Genomic DNA, 19,705 nt, shown 5'->3' with positions numbered 1-19,705 from the left:
CCGGCTCGGCTCGGCCCCCCCGCAGGGCTCCCCGGCTCGGCTCTGCCCCCCCCCGCAGGGCTCCCCGGCTCTGCTCCCCGGCTCGGCTCGGCCCCCCCGCAGGGCTCCCCGGCTCGGCTCGGCCCCCCCGCAGGGCTCCCCGGCTCGCCCCCCCCCCCGCAGGGCTCCCCGGTGCGCGGCGGACCCGCCCCCTGCGTGGGGCGTTCCCCGGCTCCCCGCCGCCGGCCGCCCTGGGAGCCCGCCTGGTTCGCGGCGGCGGCGGCTGGCGGGGCGCGGGGCTCGCCCGGCACTGGCGGACGGCGCCCGGAGGGGCCGGAGCCTGGGGTCCCTGCGGCCGAGAGGGGCGCGGGCTTGGCGGGGTCCGCGGCGCGCCGCGAAGGTAGGAGGCGGTCGGCGGGGAGGCGGGCCGCGCACCTGCCGGGGCGGCCGGGCATCGTGCGAGCCCCGCGCCGCTGCCTGGGAACCCCAGATCGCCCTTCCCGTGCTGCCGGGCTGGGGGGCTCTCCGGCGGCCAGCGGCATTCCCTGCAAACGGACCCGGCGTCTCCCTTCTCTGCCGCGCGGGTGGATTAGGCTCTGCAGGCGGCGAGCCCTTGGCAGCAGCCAGCCCCGCCGGGTGCAGTTATAGAGAGGGGGTCACGCAGGCGGCTTCGCTGAGGGTTGGGGCTCGGGGGTCTGTCGGGTGGGCTCCCGCCGGAGCAGGGGGAAGCTGCAAGTGCCGGCCATGGCAATGATGCGCTTTAAGGGTGAAGCGCGGTAAGAGGCTTGTGTTCTGCACTCCGGGGGGATAGCCCTGCCCCGTGTCTTTGTGCTCTGCATGACGCTGGGCAGCGCAAGGAGCCTGCCGTCAGCCCTCGCGAAATGGGAACGGGCCTGTGCCGAGTCCCTGCCCTGGGACACGGGTCTGTGCCGCCCCTCAGGAGAGGGGACTGACTGGGGGATCTTGCCTAATGTCTCTCGTCCTGCCTACCACGCGCTAATTATTGCGGAGGGCCAGAGCCCTGGTCCTTTGTTGACAATGCGGCAAGTGAAGGGCCTAGGAAAAGCTCAGTGACCAGTGCATGGCTAGAGACTGATTCCAAAAGACCTTGGAAGCCAGCAGCTTCCACCTGGGGGGCTTGGTGGATCCTTTTCTGACAAGTGCCATTCCCTTGCTACATTTGTCATCCCAAGTGCAGGGCTTGATGGGGCTGCACACATTTACGCAGCTGAAGGCCTGGGCCAGTGTATTAGTGGAGAACGGTGTTTGGGGAACACACGTGAGTGGACAGGCATAGGGTACGCGCGCACACAACTGTACATAGACACGCACATTTGCGCTCTCATTCACACACGATGCATGTGCACACACAAGCAGGAACAGAAGATAGTATCTGGTGTATATGGGGGTGGGGTGCGTGGCCTGTATTCTCTGTGGGGCAGTGGCCTGATGTGAGCAATGGACTCTCCACATGCTAAATGCAGTACCAGCATTTCACCTTTTTCTAGACGTTGGGCTTTCTCTTTTCTGAATTAATCTCCCAGAGACAAACGCTGTCTGCTCTCTGCTCCTCCAGGGAGGTGACTGGTGCACCTGAGTGAGGAGGTAGACAGCCACTCTTCACTTCTCTGCTGTGACTCCGGCAGCAGGCCCTTTCCACGTAGGGGCCGGGTACGATATTTCTGCACAGAAGAGTCCCTGTCCCAATAGTGTAGCTGCCCTTTGCCCCTGGAGGCGGCTGCTTCTGGATCCTACCCAGCTTTTAGTTGGTCATCTGGGCTGGACTCCAATATCCGGTCCTCTGGGATCGTTAGGTGGGTTACTCAGGAAGCAGAGCCATGAGCTGCAGTCACCAGTTCAAGCTGGTGGGTCGGCCGTTATTTGTCCACGGTGACAGGTCAGCTGTTACTACTGTCAATTCGGATTCCTGGCACAGGCTTATGATAATGTCCTTTGCACTCTTCTGGTCACTTTCCCAAGGGTCTTTACAGACATGGGAACGTTGCCTTCCAGAAGCCCTGGAGGAAGGGGGGGCACAGCGAGTGAGCTGCAGGCAGAGAAACTGGCTGGCCCAAGGTTGTGCAGAGAGTCCCCCACAATTAGGAGCATGCAAAGCTGGCTGTGAACAGCTTCACCAGCCCAGGTCCCATACTATGTGTAGCTTGGTCCCAGACCCCCAGATGCTGCCTGTTGGGCTCTGCTTGCTGCTGTTTCTCAGAGGCAGGACACAACTTAATGCTTATTTTAAATCCAGCTCAGAAGCTGCCCAGTGACAGGCAGGGAATCCTAATGTCTAATCAACAGTCACCTCTCTGGGTGAGGGCAGTCATGCCACCCATCCACCTGTTCCAAGGGGTCCAGTGCAGTGGCAGCTAATGCTGCCTTGTTACCATCAGTGCCAGGCACCAGGGAGATGACTAGCAGAGCTGGGTGAGTGCAGAACACAGGTGTTTCACTAGTGCCCCTTCCTGCTTTCTGTAGTCAGTGCCAGGGCATTCCTGCCTCCAGTACAGCTTGGTGGTATGAGGAGGATGGAGGATTTACTGAACCCCCTGATCCCGATGCAGCAGGCCACATGCAGCTCAGTGTACTGCCCTGAGAAGGATAAAGGAATGAGTTGACCCTGCCAGGATTTGAACCTTTGGCTCCAAGGAATCTCTGTATATGATCCCCAAGGCTAAGCCATCCCCTCTGGCATAACAGCAGAGACATCGGCGTGCTTGCTGAAGGACCCTGGGCTGTAAGGGGCTCACTCCGAGCTTGACCTTGCAAAGTGCTGCTGAGCAGCTTTTAGAGGGTGCTCATCACTGTGCAGGATCAGGCTCCTGAGGCTGTGTGGAATTGGGGGTGCATCGTGTGGATGGGGTCTGCAAAATGTTCAGTTCCCCAGGTGATGTTTTCTCCTGGAAGACTCGAGACGTCTGTGGGACGCTCTCCGCATTGGAGTCAGTGGAGATGTGCACAGGGGAAGCGGGATTGTGTAGTAAGAATGAAGCAGCTTCTTCTGCGTTTCCTGTGCCTGCAAACCGCTGAGGCAGGTGTGTGGCTCGGTCCATTTTACCATGTGATACTCTTTTGGGATTCTTCCTCCAGTTAATTCCAAGTACCTTTTTATTGTAGCCATTACAGGCCCAAATCCAGTTACATCGGTGTGACCCCATTGACTTCGCTGAAGCTGCAGGAGCATAGCTGTGGGCAGAATATGGCCCATGGACTTCATAGCAGACATACAAAGGGCTCCCTGCTGCAGATGCATTTGTAACATAAGGCAGAGCCTCTGCTCTGTCAGCCAAAAGCAATAACTACTGTGAAAACCCTCAGGAAAAGTGCAAATGGCCGCCCAAAGTAGTTCTGACCAGCACTGTGCAGCCTGTGTCTTGTTCCATTCTCCCCCTCCATCGTACGTGGTGCTGGAGATCCTCCTCGCCCCCGCGTGCCTTTCTGTGGATGGGCAGCCGCGGCACTCCCAGCTTTGGGCCGTTGTATCTTTGTGTTGTCTCCAATGCACTGAAGCTAATGGGAGTTTTGCGACTGACTTCAGTGGAGCCAGGCTTTCATCCATAATTTTTAAAAAATCCCCAACGAAGTCAGACCTGCTGCTCTGCTCACATGACAGCCACAAGGGCCTAATCTCCCTCCTCCTCACCCAACCCTCCAGGAAAGACAGACTCTACCAGCTGACTCGAAGGCTCTTTCAAATGCACTGGGATGTTCTGAATTCAGAGCATTGCAGCTTTTTGTGGGCCTGAGCTAGGTCCATCCCAGTCTATGGGAGCTCTCGCACCAGCACTCCTGTATCGTGGAGCACACGTGGGCCACTGACTTGTGAATCCTGTGGAGCAGCGGTTCTCAACCAGGGGCACACGTATCCCTGGGGGTACGCAGAGGTCTTCCAGGGGGTCCATCAACTCATCCAGATAGTTACCTAGTTTTACAACAGGCTACGTAAAAAGCACTAGCAAAATCAGTACAAACTAAAATTTCATGCAGACAAGTGACGTGCTTTTACTGCTCTATGTACTATACTGAAATGTAAGTACAGTATTTTGTGTTCAAATCCATTTATTTTATAATTATATGGTCAAAATGAGGAAGTGAGCCATGTTTCAGTACTAGCGGGCTGTGACATTTTTGTATTTTTATGTCTGATCTTGGAAGCAAGTCGTTTTTAAGTGAGGTGAAACTTGGGGGGACGCAAGGCAAATCAGACTCCTGAAAGGGGTACAGTCGTCTGGAAAGGTTGAGAGCCGCTGCTCTGGAGTATAATGATGATTGCTGTTCTCCAGGGCACTCTGTGTAACAGTCCATCAGTGAAGGTTTCCGCAGAGCTCTATCCGCTGCACACTCTGCCAGCACGATGCCCTCCCCTCCCCTAGGCCAGGATCACGGTCCAGTCCATGGAACACAGGCACGTGGCCATTCTACATCAGACCAGCACGCCGTCACGTGGCCATTCTACATCAGACCAGCACGCCGGCACGTGGCCATTCTACATCAGACCAGCACGCCGTCCCACCCTGAATCCTGTCTCTTACGCCAGCACCAGCTGCTTCGGAGGAAGGTGCAGGTATCCCCATAATGGACCGTTAGGCAATAACCCGGCAATTGGTGACGTTTCAGCCTGAGCCTAGGCAGTCTGTGTTTGGCTTCTGCCCTGAAGCACAAGGGCTTATATCTGTTCAATTTTAACCCGCTTAACTCTTGGACATGGTTGAGAGATTGTGGCAATGAGTTCCACAGACTGATGAGGTATTTCTGTGTATCGGTTTGACACACAAGTTCCCTTTTAGTTTCATTGAATGTCTCTTCTTTTCTGTGTTGGAAAAAGGGTCCGTAGGAATGGCCCAATTACCTCTGCTGTCCCATTTGTTATTCTGTCGACCTCAGCACGTCCTCGCTCATTTGTCTCCGCAGCACTATTCAGCCCTCCTCTTTTCAGTCTCCCTTGAGAGGGAAAACGCTCTAAGGGCCTCTGATCGTTTTTGTTGAATGTCTTTGGACCCCTTTGATTGTCTCTTGAGCTGGGGTGACCATCTCTTGCTACAGGAAGGGGTGAAGGAATCATTGTTTTATCCTTAGCCACCTGGAAGGCCCTATAGCGATGCTTTGGATTTGGAGACAAAGGGAAGGGGACATATTTTAACCCAAGTCAAGGTTATTTGCAGCAGGTTCGTTCAACAAATTAAAATGATTGCAAAACAAGCTCCAGCTCCATCAGTCAAAGTCATTTCAAATTCCTTCAGTCCACTAGGATGTGCCAGCAAATCAATCCATATCATCCTGCCTATCTAAAGAGTTGCCATGGAGCCTGGACAGAAATATCTTGGAAAGGCCCAAGCCCCTATCCATCTGTATGCACAAAGCCTCTGCTCCAGCTAGCTTGTCTGTCTACACTGTGATTCCAGCCTGGATCCCACTCCCCAGTTTCGAGGCAGAAGCATAGCAATCGGGTCCATTTCATCTCAATAACTGGGCTTGCAAGTGCTGTGTTTGTGGGAGCTGCAGGGTGAGCACTGGGAGAACTGCACCCCGGAGCTGCAGTGAGCTGCTCCCTAGTCACTGTCGACTCTGAGATACTGCCTCACCCCCCTTAGATGATGTGCATTTGAAGAACCCCCAGGAACTTCACAGCAGTAAATCTGTCACTGTGCAGAGGGAGGCACTAATGGAGACAGGCCAAGCCTGGTACTGAGCACAGCTGGTCAGAAAAGGGGATATGCTTTTCACAGCATGTTCATGTCCAACATCTAGGCATTTGATATTTTTTGGCTCACTGTAATGCTGAGCAGTCAGCTTGGGCTTTCAGTTGGCCTGAGCTGCGGGGCTAGCATGGGGTGAGGCTCAGGAGAAAGCCACCACGGCACCGTGATCATCTTCATTCAAAAGCAAAGTCCTTGCAGTGCCAGAGCCTCCAGGTGTCGGCGGCACAAGGGAAAGGGTGTTAAGGGCCCTACTTGGGTTTGCTAGACTGAGCGGGAGGAGGAAGATTGTGAATCCTGACCAGTGTTTAATGGCAAACTGTACAACTGGAGGGCTTAGAGGGAAGGTGAGTCTGGAGAGATCTGCTCCCGTGTACCAGGAGGACTGGTTGGGTGGCTAAGGGACCTTGGTGCTATGGGGTACCCTTCTTATGTCTGTGCTGCCTTCTTACATGATGAACTCTCTGGAACCTGGATTTTCTCTCATTGTGGTAGGTTCAGTGCCTGGCACAATATGGCGTTGAGCTTGGGTGGGGTCTGTAGGTGCTATTGTGATACAAATGAATAATTATTGTTGTAACCAACTCAGCAGCTGTTGGGCTGGGGCGTGCATGTGGGTGGATGCTGATGGGGTCCGCTAATAGCGGGGACAGCTGTGAAACATGCCTCCAACAAAGGCTGGTTGTGACATACAGTCATCAATGAGTCATGGCTGGTCAGTGGCCTTTGTGCAATGAACTCCTGGGCCTAGCCCTCCTCCTAGCAGACAAGCATCCATATTAGGCTGGTGTCTAGCTGGTACAGTGATAGGTGCAATAGAACTGCCTACCCAGAGCTCTCAGTCACAGAGATCATGGTCACAAGTGGCAGGAAGTTGGCAGTCTTAGCAGAGGCCAGGCAGATTTCTATATCCTCCTGCCAGTAGAGGTGGTGAATGGGTTGATGCTCAGCCATGGAGTGAGGTGGAGAGGGCAGGAGCTGTATTACTGTCCCTAATGGTGTATGAAGAATTCGTAACACATGGAGACACCTCCTGCACCTTGATGCTTTTGTGATGAGTTCTGGCATATCTTCAAACACAGTCTGGCTCGTTTTCAAGCAATGTAATCCAGTTGCCTTTGTGCCAAATATACACAAGAATCACTGGCTTTGCAGAGTGTGACACAACCTCCTTCTCGAGCAAACAGAGCAAGGTGGGGCTGCGAAGCCCTGGGATGCAGAGAAAAAACAGGATCTGCTCAAAGCTGTGTGAAAGGTGTAGTGGAACTCACTCCTACACAGCAGATTTCAGTCACCCTAGCTGTGTAAATCCAACGTCTTTCGGGGCCACTATAGTCAGACCAAAATAAAGTGTGGGTTGGTGGGGAGGAGTTTCCTTGTGTTCTCTTCGCACCAGGCATCCTCCAACCAGCTAAGGTGCAGTGCTGGACACTGTGCGTTCTTGGGCGTAGTAAACTGTGGTGACCGTCTCAAGGACAGGAGGGTCAGCTGGCACTCAGTGAAGTTAAACGGCAGTTAGTTCCAAGCCAACCCATGGAAACTTTCCTCACCTAAGGCCAGGTTCTCAAGAAAGCTCAGGGCCAGATTCCCAAGGGCACAGCACCCACAATTGGGGCCAGGTTCTCAAGATAGCTTACCTTCCCTTTGGACCCCCTAAAAGTGGGCACATTGCATGCTGGGAGATGTAGTCTTGGCCATCTTTCCAAAAGAGTCAAGCAGCACCCATTGCGACCTGCATGGACAGCCCCGACTTGCTGAACTCTTGTGAGACTCTGTCCCCGACAGTGGTTGCTGAGCCCCTTGGGAAGCGCAGGCCAAAGTGGCACTTGCCAGTCACTGGAGCAGGAAGTCAGGGAGGTAAATACTTGGCTGGATGGTCTTTCAAGATTGACCCATTGAATGCAGGATCAAACCCTTGATGAACATCTGTAATGTGTAATTCTGCAAGCTGAGATGCTAAGATTAGTCAAATTTCATGCTTCAGGGTGTAAACTGCTCACTATAGCTGGGGTCAGGAAGGAATTTCACACATCTACCTACATAACACTTCATAGGCAAATAGGCTTACTGCTGGGGCTGGTCAACAGTTCCTCTTTAAAACATCTGCTCTCGGGTGCTGCGTCAGGCAGGATAGCACAGGAAATGGTTTGACCCAGAATGGCAGCTCCTTTTGCTCCCACGACAAGAAGAAAATGGAGTGGTATTAATGAGATGACAGGACCCTCTGATTACAGTGGTTCTGTGCGTCCTGCTTTGCTCGACCTAGTGATTGCAGCACCCACCTGCTGCAGGGCCTTGGGCTTCACAGGGGCAGGTCAGGCGAGCAACACGGCCAGTCATATGTATCTTGAGCGTCTGCCGAACATGCTAGAGATGCCGGAGAGGCTGCATTGGCTTGGGCTGAACGGCACGGGAAAGGTTTTCACTTTTGCCAATAGAAGCAAAGCAGCCTGGTCTGCACAGGGAATTCCCATGACAACAGCAGAAAAGGCCTAGCTGATTCTCTGCACTGGACATACCCCTGCAGGGCCACACGATGTACAACAATCACATGCACCATCTCCACAGCCCTTAACAGCCTTAACGAATCGCCCCTGCCAGCCGCCTGGTGCGGCGGTGTTCACTTGCAAACCCAGAGCTGCAGTGCGCTGCCTGTTGTCACGCAGCAAGCTAGCAGTACCCAGCTGCTCCGGGCTTGTTTCCTGTGTGACACTATCTCCCCTCACATGGAAACCCTCCCCCCGGGCAGCGGCGGTGGCGCTTGGGTCTGCGGGACAGAAATGGCTGCGTGTCGACTGTATTCTGCCTGGGGACCTTTGCATTACAAGGAATGAGCTCGGATCTGGGCTTACGCTTCACCCGACCCTGAAAGACCAGGAGAGGCTTGCCAAGGACAGGGATTTTCAGAGAGCTCATCTGAAAGCTTCTTGTGCACCTGCCTGGGACAAAGTGACAGAGAAAATAAGGAAGAAAAATGAACCGAAAATTCCAATCTTTATTACATTGTATTAATGAACTCACATGCAAAGTCCATGGAAACTGATTAGATAACTGCCAGGGAGGCCCTAGGGGCTGCATGCTGCCCTCATCTGTGCCCACACAGCCCCACTGAACTCTGAGGGCTCAATCAGGGCAGGATTTAACTATGGGGGAGTGTCTCACTAGGTTTTATGACAGGCAGGGCAAGGCGGGCCAGATAACATTAATATCACTGGAACTCAAACACCGAGCCAGCCCTGCCACCCCCACTCATGTGGAATCAGTGGGGTGGATTGCAGAGCCAGGGTACTGGGACTGGGCTGGAAGCAGAGATTACCATCCTCCTGCCACAGTTATCATTTACACAGCACCGTTGCTGTGCCTGGCTGGGCACAGATTCAAAAACCGGCTGCTGCATTGAGGCCCATGTTAGACATAGCCCAGCCAGAGACTAGAACAGACGCAGAGCCGGCAGGGGGTTGGGAAAAGACGGCGTAGCTCAACCCCAGTAATGCACTGAGAAGGTTGAATCTCTGGGTCCAATGCTGCTCTTAATAGTCACAGGGTGGAGCTCTCTGAAAGCCAGGGGGAGCGTGGATGGAAGAATCCAGCCCATCACTTTTAGACAGACTGGGTTGCTGAAGAGCCTGGTCAGGTTATGGAGCCTCTTAGCACCCTGGCCTGGGCTCCAGTCTAGCCTCGCAACGAGCATGTGGCTGCGAGTCGGGAGCATCAGCCTTTAGTTCCTGGCCGACAAGCGTCCATTTCACACGCACACCCAGCCTCCCTGCATCACCACGGGGGCTGTCTTGGTGGCAGGCGAAGCAAAGAGACCAAGGACTGAATGGGTACGGAAACGGGAGTAACCACTTGTCGAAACAAATGGCCTCCTTCCCTTCCCTCTTCTCCTTCAGCTCACTGATGCCCCTTACTGGCATTACCTGGGAAAGACCTACTAGTGTCGGCCTCTCTGCTAAGGCACGAACTGCAGCCTGCATGATCAATTCCCAAGTGCCCTCCCAGTCCTCTCTGGAATGGACCCAGTGCTGGGCTTTCTCCTACTATCCTGGGCAGGGTATTTCCTGGTCTGACAGATCTCACAGCTGGGAAACTGGTCCTGTCCTTCATGTCACATGATGTCCCATCTCTGCAGGCAGTGTTGAGCTTCTAGACCAGCAGCCCCACATGCGGGCTCGTGCTGAATTATTTGCTGGGCCGTACATGGTGCATATATTATTGGAAGGAAGATGATCACTTATTATTCAAACCAGCATTTCATAGAGCGTACCCTGAGCCAGGCTACAGATCGTTTTCTAAAGCACAGATTTCTTCGCTATTTGAAACTTTGGCCCAGCTTGCTTAGGACCTGAAGTCAGAATAGCAGTCAGGAACTCTGAAACACACCCACTGAGTGCTAACCGAGAGCTCTCCTAGGTAACTGTCAGTGACATTGCAGGCCTGGCCAAAGCAGATTTTATAGATTTCATTAATGATACAAATACCGAAAAAAAGGTTCCCATTGGAAACAAGAATGCAAGGCAGCCTAACCAAAGGCCAGCCACCTCTGTAACTACATTAGCCAAATATAACGAATCAGTGTTTATCTTACTGCTTTCTCTTGAAATTTAACCAGCCCATGTCATTATTTCGCTGAGGTTTCATCTAATTTGACTTTAATACAGACTAGACACGTAATCAAAGAAGAACACAAGTAACCAAACACCTTGCTCTGGGGTCCTGATCCTGCACATCCTTACATAAGGGCTTTGATTTACGCCCTGGCTTCACCTTTGCAAGGGTTTGCAGGGCAGGGTGACAGCCTTCGCTCTGAAGTGCAGTGCTCATGATCACCACCATACACTGTCTAGGGTGATTACCTCTGTTGGATGGAAGTAAGGGAAAACCACATGAAAAATAAACACTTTATTTTAAGGGACGTTTTTGGGAAACACCATTTCTCTTAGCATATCATGTATTTTTCTCTTAAGTGTACATTTCTACTGGTCTGAAGTATACAGTGCAATGGTACTTAATAGTTTTAATACATTTCACAACATCTTTGTTGTTTGAAATCAGTTCATAAAACTCTTTACATGTACAACTGAAAATAACTTTAATTGAAGCTCATCCTTAAAAGACTAAATATGTTGCAGGTTTCTGCAATCTGTCCCAGACTGTTCACTCAAGGAAAATATACCTTCTATGGCTGCATTTGAAATAAGAAAGGACATAAGTTCCACAAGTTTTAAGGAATTGGGAGAACTAGGATTTGAAGATAGAGCATTAGACCATTCCCTAGTACAACCAGACTCCTGCAGCATGCAACACGCACTCTACAGAATCTCTCAGTGCACGCTATTCCTTAAACAAACAATCCAACCCTTCAGTGATGCTTACAATTTCCTGAAAAGTCAGCATTTTTTTCAGCGAAAGTGGCTGAATCAGATTAAAGTTGTTTTGTTCATTGAAATAAAAACGTGAAGTCAGGTATTTGAGAGCTATTGCACACCACTGAATGAATTTTTTCTGCTTTGTGATGGTGTGTTTTTAGATAAAAGTTACAGTTATGACCAAAGAATCTGTCACCACTTTGTTGTTGTTACTTTCTCTTTAATGAATCCATTGTGTCATAAACTTCAGCACATACGAGATCAGATTTTTAATTTTAAAACTGTATCATAAAAAAACTTTTAGCACACTGTGGAAGAAATAGAAGTAGTTTTCAATACTGGAAGTTTTTCTCCATTATCCCCATCTTTGTCATCCTTAAAAAAGTAACAATTGCAGCTGTGCAGTCCTCACTTAATGTACACAAATAACTTGAATAGCTGGAAAATATTTTAAGATCCTTTCAACTGCAGGGTGTAGAGAGACTCATCCTTGGGGAGGTGCCTCAACATTTCCATGTATTCAAGGTTAACCAAATGAAGTATCTCCTGTAATTCCGAAACTCGTTTGGCAGATGAGGAAAGTGATTGAAAACTTTTATTACAAGACCTTCAAGATCAAATGTTGACTTATCTATAGCGTAGTTTGCTGTATTATTGCAGTTTATGAGCTGGGCAATTAGCTGGAAGCAAATAGTCATTCTTATGTTTCATTCATTTGTAGCCTGAGTGGTATCTCCCAAAGTTAATGTTATCATTATCCGCTGCAAAGGATGATCCGTTGTCAAAGGTCAAACCATTTCTGTATGCTTTTCACATTCTCAAATAGTCCTAACGCAGTTTCATTGCTGCCTTGAAAATAATCAGGTAGACAAAGGACTGCTCCCCTTGCAACTGTGCGGTGAAGGACAACTGTCAGAAACATTTCTGATATTCCCATGGTTTGAGGCACAAGCACGGACTTTCAGCTTTCCCTGGGGGTGCTCCAACCTCACTCAGCCCTGAGGCCCCGCCCTTGCTCCGCCTCTTCCCGCCCCTGCTCTGCCCCATCCCCCGAGTGCGCTCCGCCTCTTCCTGCCCCTGCTCCCCACCCTCCCCCTAGCGCCTCCCGCCTGCCACCAAACAGCTGATCAGCTCTTCCCCCTCCCCCCTAGTGCCTCCCACCCACCGCCGATCAGTTGGACCCGCCAAACAGCTAATTGGTGGGTGAGTGGGGAGTGCTGAGTACCCTCTGTTTTTTCCGTGGGTGCTCTAGCCCTGGAGCACTCACGGAGTCAGCATCTATGGTTTGAGGCATCAATGGCCACAGAGAAAATATGCCCTTTTCAGCCAAGTCTTTAATTGTTTTCTCAGTTGAAAGAGGAGCTAATATATTGTTTGCATTACACAAAGTTTCTGTCCTAGCAAGATGTATCAATATTCGCTATGGGCGATTCTTGGAAAAAACCACTATTCAGTTTGCTGTCCCAGTCAAGTGATCCATGTGAGTAACTCTGGATAATACTATGGCATGCTTCTGTTGCTTCTGCACCAGCGACGTAGTAATTTGCTGTATTTTCACGATTAATTAACAGCTAATAATGAGGTAAGCCTAACTGCAGTACGAAGCCAATTAGTTGAAACTGTAGTAAAGAACAGAATTATCAGACACAGATTAACACGATTTGTTGGGGGAAGAGTCAACATGGTGTTTGTAAAGGGAAATCGTGCCTCACCAATCTACTAGAATTCTCTGAGGGGGTCAGTGTGCATGTGGACAAGGGGGATCCAGTGGATATAGTGTGCTTAAATTTTCAGAAAGCCTTTGACAAGGTCCCTCACCAAAGGCTCTTAAGCAAAGTAAGCTCTCATGGGATAAGAAGGAAGGTCCTCTCATGGATCAGTAACTGGTTTAAAAGATAGGAAACAAAGGGTAGATATAAATGGTCAGTTTTCAGAATGGAGAGAGGTAAATAGTGGTGGCCCCCAGGGATCTGTTCTGGAACCAGTCCTATTCAACATATTCATAAATGATCTGGAAAAAGGGGTAAACAGTGAGGTGGCAACATTTGCAGATGATACAAAACCACTCAAGATAGTTAAGTCCAAAGCTGACTGTGAAGAGCTACAAAGGGCTCTCACAAAACTGGTGACTGGGCACTAAAATGGCACATGAAATTCAATGCTGATAAATATAAAGTAATGCACAATTGGAAAACGTAATCCAAACTATCCATATAAAATGATGGGGTCTAAATTAGCTGTTACCACACAAGAAAGAGACCTTGGAGTCATTGTGGATAGTTCTCTGAAAACATCCACTCAATGTGCAGCAGCGGTCAAAAAGTCAAAAAACCCAGCAATGTTGGGAATCATGAAGAAAGGGATAGATAAGACAGAAAATATCATATTGCCTCTATATAAATCCATGGTACTACCACGTCTTGAATACTGCATGCAGATCTGGTTGCTCCATTTCAAAAAAGATGTATTGGAATTGGAAAAGGTTCAGAGAAAGGCAACAAAAATGATAAGGCATATGGAACAGATTCTGTATCAGGAGAGATTGATAAGACAGGGACTTTTCAGCTTGGAAAAGAGATGACTAAAGGGGGATATGATAGAGGTCTATAAAATCATGACTGGTGTGGAGAAAGTAAATAAGGAAGTGTTGTATACTCATCGTAACACAAGAACTAGGGATCACCCAATGAAATTAATAAGCAGCAGGTTTAAAGCAAATGAAAGGAAGTACCTCTTCACACAACCAGGGCCGTACTTACCCATATGCAAAGTATGCAGCTGTGTAGGGCACCAGGAAATTTGGGGCACCAAATTTCCTGGTGCCCTACGCAGTTGCATGCTGCTCCAACCCCTGCTCTGCCCCAGCCCCGCCTCTTCCCATCCCTGCTCTGCCCCCACTCCACCCCTTCCCCAAAGCCCCCGCCCCACTCCACCCCTTCCCCTGAGCGTACTCACCGGGTGGTAGTAAGCGGAGTGACCCAGCCCGCCCCGCGCCGCTGGCTCCCAGCCATGCTGCCGGTGTGTGCTGGGGGTCAGTTCCCCCTGTCTCCCGAGCCCCAAGGTTGGGAGCAGAGTGGAGCGGGCTGGGTTTGGGTCACTTCACTTACCGTTGCCCTGTGAGTGCGGGGTCGGGTCGGGCCTGCCCTGCACTCACCAGGTGGCAGGAGGTGAAGCGACCCGGCCCCAACCTGCTCCGGTCGCTCATGCTGGGGGGGCAGTTCCCTCCTGCCCCCCAAGCCAGCTCCTGCCCCCTCTGTGGGGACCTGGGGCCAGTCCCCCCTGCAGGGGCCTGGAGCCACCTTCCCCACCCCCGGCGGGGGGGCTGCGTAGGGCACCAAAATGGCTAGGGATGGCCCTGCACACAACGCACAGTCAACTTATGGACCTTGTTGCCAGACGATGTTGTGAAGGCCAATACTATAACAGGGTTAAAAAAAGAACTAGGTAAGTTCATGGAGGATAGGTCCATGGAGGAATGGCTACGCAGGTGGTGTCGGAGAGAAGGCTTTGGTTTCTTTGACCATGGGATGGTGTTCCATGAAGGAGGAGTGCTGGGCAGAGACGGGCTCCATCTTACGAAGAGAGGGAAGAGCATCTTTGCCAGCAGGCTGGCTAACCTAGTGAGGAGGGCTTTAAACTAGGTTCACCGGGGGAAGGAGACCAAAGCCCTGAGGTAAGTGGGAAAGCGGGATACCGGGAGGAAGCACAGGCAGGAATGTCTGTGAGGGGAGGGCTCCTGCCTCATACTGGCAATGAGGGGCGATCAACAGGTTATCTCAAGTGCTTATATACAAATGCACAAAGCCTTGGAAACAAGCAGGGAGAACTGGAGGTCCTGGTGATGTCAAGGAACTATGACGTGATCGGAATAACAGAGACTTGGTGGGATAACTCACATGACTGGAGTACTGTCATGGATGGTTATAAACTGTTCAGGAAGGACAGGCAGGGCAGAAAAGGTGGGGGAGTAGCACTGTATGTAAGGGAGCAGTATGACTGCTCAGAGCTCCGGTACGAAACTGCAGAAAAACCTGAGTGTCTCTGGATTAAGTTTAGAAGTGTGTGCAACAAGAGTGATGTAGTGGTGGGAGTCTGCTATAGACCACCGGACCAGGGGGATGAGGTGGATGAGGCTTTCTTCCGGCAGCTCACGGAAGCTACTAGATCGCATGCCCTGATTCTCATGGGTGACTTTAATTTTCCTGATATCTGCTGGGAGAGCAATACAGCGGTGCATAGACAATCCAGGAAGTTTTTGGAAAGCGTAGGGGACAATTTCCTGGCGCAAGTGCTAGAGGAGCCAACTAGGGGGGGCGCTTTTCTTGACCTGCTGCTCACAAACCAGGTAGAATTAGTGGGGGAAGCAAAAGTGGACGGGAATCTGGGAGGCAGTGACCATGAGTTGGTTGAGTTCAGGATCCTGACGCAGGGAAGAAAGGTAAGCAGCAGGATACGGACCCTGGACTTCAGGAAAGCAGACTTCGACTCCCTCAGGGAACGGATGGCCAGGATCCCCTGGGGGACTAACTTGAAGGGGAAAGGAGTCCAGGAGAGCTGGCTGTATTTCAAGGAATCCCTGTTGAGGTTACAGGGACAAACCATCCCGATGAGTCGAAAGAATAGTAAATATGGCAGGCGACCAGCTTGGCTTAATGGTGAAATCCTAGCGGATCTTAAACATAAAAAAGAAGCTTACAAGAAGTGGAAGGTTGGACATATGACCAGGGAAGAGTATAAAAATATTGCTCGGGCATGTAGGAATGTTATCAGGAGGGCCAAATCGCACCTGGAGCTGCAGCTAGCCAGAGATGTCAAGAGTAACAAGAAGGGTTTCTTCAGGTATGTTGGCAACAAGAAGAAAGCCAAGGAATGTGTGGGCCCCTTACTGAATGAGGGAGGCAACCTAGTGACAGAGGATGTGGAAAAAGCTAATGTACTCAATGCTTTTTTTGCCTCTGTTTTCACTAACAAGGTCAGCTCCCAGACTGCTGCGCTGGGCATCACAACATGGGGAAGAGATGGCCAGCCCTCTGTGGAGATAGAGGCGGTTAGGGACTATTTAGAAAAGCTGGACATGCACAAGTCCATGGGGCCGGACGAGTTGCATCCGAGAGTGCTGAAGGAGTTGGCGGCTGTGATTGCAGAGCCATTGGCCATTATCTTTGAAAACTCATGGCGAACCGGGGAAGTCCCGGATGACTGGAAAAAGGCTAATGTAGTGCCAATCTTTAAAAAAGGGAAGAAGGAGGATCCTGGGAACTACAGGCCAGTCAGCCTCACCTCAGTCCCTGGAAAAATCATGGAGCAGGTCCTCAAAGAATCAATCCTGAAGCACTTGCATGAGAGGAAAGTGATCAGGAACAGCCAGCATGGATTCACCAAGGGAAGGTCATGCCTGACTAATCTAATCGCCTTTTATGATTACTGGTTCTGTGGATGAAGGGAAAGCAGTGGATGTATTGTTTCTTGACTTTAGCAAAGCTTTTGACACGGTCTCCCATAGTATTCTTGTCAGCAAGTTAAGGAAGTATGGGCTGGATGAATGCACTATAAGGTGGGTAGAAAGCTGGCTAAATTGTCGGGCTCAACGGGTAGTGATCAATGGCTCCATGTCTAGTTGGCAGCCGGTATCAAGTGGAGTGCCCCAAGGGTCGGTCCTGGGGCCGGTTTTATTCAATATCTTCATAAATGATCTGGAGGATGGTGTGGATTGCACTCTCAGCAAATTTGCGGATGATACTAAACTGGGAGGAGTGGTAGATACGCTGGAGGGGAGGGATAGGATACAGAAGGACCTAGACCAATTGGAAGATTGGGCCAAAAGGAATCTGATGAGGTTCAATACGGATAAGTGCAGGGTCCTGCACTTAGGACGGAAGAACCCAATGCACAGCTACAGACTAGGGACCGAATGGCTAGGCAGCAGTTCTGCAGAAAAGGACCTAGGGGTGACAGTGGACGAGAAGCTGGATATGAGTCAGCAGTGTGCCCTTGTTGCCAAGAAGGCCAATGGCATTTTGGGATGTATAAGTAGGGGCATAGCGAGCAGATCGAGGGACGTGATCGTTCCCCTCTATTCGACATTGGTGAGGCCTCATCTGGAGTACTGTGTCCAGTTTTGGGCCCCACACTTGAAGAAGGATGTGGATAAATTGGAGAGAGTCCAGCGAAGGGTAACAAAAATGATTAGGGGTCTAAAACACATAACTTATGAGGAGAGGCTGAGGGAGCTGGGATTGTTTAGCCTGCAGAAGAGAAGAATGAGGGGGGATTTGATAGCTGCTTTCAACTACCTGAAAGGGGGTTCCAAAGTGGATGGCTCTAGACTGTTCTCAATGGTAGCAGATGACAGAACGAGGAGTAATGGTCTCAAGTTGCAGTGGGGGAGGTTTAGATTGGATATTAGGAAAAACTTTTTCACTAAGAGGGTGGTGAAACACTGGAATGCGTTACCTAGGGAGGTGGTAGAATCTCCTTCCTTAGAGGTTTTTAAGGTCAGGCTTGACAAAGCCCTGGCTGGGATGATTTAACTGGGAATTGGTCCTGCTTTGAGCAGGGGGTTGGACTAGATGACCTTCTGGGGTCCCTTCCAACCCTGATATTCTATGATTCTATGATTCATTAATGGCTGTTAGCGAGGATGGGCAGGGAGGGTGTTCCTTGCCTCTGTTTGCCAGAAGCTGGGAATGGTTGACAGGGGATGGATCACTGGATGATTCCTGTCTGTTCATTCCCTCTGGGGCACCTGGCACCAGCCACTGTTGGATGACAAGATTCCGGGGTAGACGGACCTTTGATCTGACTCAGTCCGGCCGGTTTTATGTCCTTAGGAACTGTGTATAATAGCAAAGCATATTCAGAAACACTGTTGACTTCAGTGAGAGCAGGATCAGATCCACAGTGATGGTCTGTACTTGTAACAGGGTGGTGGCCAGGAGGCCCTGAGCCAAGTCCCTGTTAGCCCAGCTCCAATTAAGAAGGATTAATTGGGGCTGGCTGAGTATGACACGCCTAATTGGTGAAAGGGGAGCACCTGCGGGCCTTATTTGCTGGGGGCTATGTAAAGCTGGCAGGAAGGACGTGAAAGGGAGGAGTCACAGGCTGTGCATCTCTGCTGGCTGGAGAAGCGGGCTGTTTACACCTGTCTGGAAATGGAAGGTGGTGGGAGCTGACACTGCTAATAGAAGAAGCACTGGTGATTGCATGTGGAGGAGGTCTCTGAATGATTGGCGCGGAGGCCTCGTTACAGTACTGAAGCAGGAGAAGGAGTCGTGCACTGCTTTAGTACAGTGTAATGTGCAAAGTGCAATGCCAGGGACAGCAACGTTCACTCAGGAAGCTGTTCTGAGAAAAGCCTGACTTTGGTCTAGGATGGTGTCACTGCAAAGAACGCATAGGGCCAAAGTCTGGGCTGCTTCCCTTCTGGGGCAGACTTAGGGTCACATGGGGGGAGGGGGGGCACGCCTCAGCCCAGAAGCTGGTTCACAGAGTTAAGCAAAGCTTTAGAGCCCACCAAAGAGGGGGTTTGGTAGGAAGTGGAGGTGGGTGGAATGTAAACTAATATAAGGAAGTGAAAACACAGTCCAGTGTGTCTGGGCACGTCCCCCTGTGCAGAGAGACAGGATGTTTCTGTGATGTTAAGAGCACTGATGCCATTCTAGAGACCTGTGTCGTAGTCACAGTCTCTGTGGAGCTTTTGTTGATGTCCCTAAGGATTATGATGGTAATTTACAGCATAAAGATGTGTGCGGTTACCTGGGCTGTTTCTGACTAGATCCTTTAGGAATGCTCTCAGATATGTTCAAACTAAGTGAAGGCTCATTCATGAGGTTGTGTTTTAGCCGTGAGATCACCATACAGACAATCAGCAATTCCAAACTAGAAGATTGCCTTGGGGTGCTTGGTGACTGGAGCGCAGCTCTTGTTAACCTGCTAGGCAAAGACAGGGCTGGTATAGCCCAGAGGAGAGTGCATGACTGGCTAACAGGCTGTTGGTCAGTGATTCTCAAACTTTTGTATTGGTGACCTCTTTCACACAGCAAGCCTCTGAGTGTGACCCCCCCCTTATAAATTAAAAACACTTTAATATTTAACCCTATTACAAATGCTGAAGGCAAAGTGGTATTTTGGGTGGAGGCTGACAGTTTGCGACCACCAAATAGTAACCTCGCGACTCCCTGAGGGATGACCCCCAGTTTGAGAACCCCTGCTGTTGGTGTTAGGTTTCCTCATTCTGAGACAGTGAGTAACAAGGTGACTCACAGTCCAGGGTAGCCCAAGAACCGTCTCAGTAGACAACACGCTCTCAATGGAATTAGTCAAATGCAAGAATTTTAACCTAGCTGGTCCACATGGTTCAATGGCATCTATTGGTTTTATCTGTTCAAGAGTGATAGGCCTACAAGCAAGAGGTGAGAGGTTGATATCAAGAATATTTTGTCATGTAACTTGGCTCCTATATCAATGTCAACGTTCACTGACTCTGGTGACATGAGGGTTCCCGAAGCTAAGTCTAATCTAAAGAAGCAGCTCCAGATAGAGGTGTCAACTAGACATATCTCACAATAAGTCACTGGCCCAGTCGCTGACAGTTCCGCGGTTCTTTGGGTAGTATACTGGCAGTATTGTCAAGGGCTGTGTGGCCAGTTTTAGAGTCTA

General features: G+C 50.6%; 1 protein-coding gene across 1 annotated transcript in view; it reads left to right on the top strand.

Moving 5' to 3' along the window:
* The first annotated feature begins 257 nt into the window (after positions 1-257).
* The window catches only part of CORO2A (coronin 2A), an 85,107-nt gene continuing 65,659 nt past the window's right edge, over positions 258-19,705 (top strand). The window contains exon 1 of the mRNA XM_073346008.1: positions 258-379. The gene's annotated coding sequence lies outside the window, so the exon portion shown is untranslated. The remainder of the gene's footprint in view (positions 380-19,705) is intronic.

The sequence above is a fragment of the Lepidochelys kempii genome, chromosome 5, assembly GCF_965140265.1.
Source record: "Lepidochelys kempii isolate rLepKem1 chromosome 5, rLepKem1.hap2, whole genome shotgun sequence".
NCBI classification, from domain to species: domain Eukaryota; kingdom Metazoa; phylum Chordata; order Testudines; family Cheloniidae; genus Lepidochelys; species Lepidochelys kempii.
The sequence above is the reverse complement of the archived record's forward strand: the minus strand, read 5'-3'. Positions and strand labels throughout refer to the sequence as shown.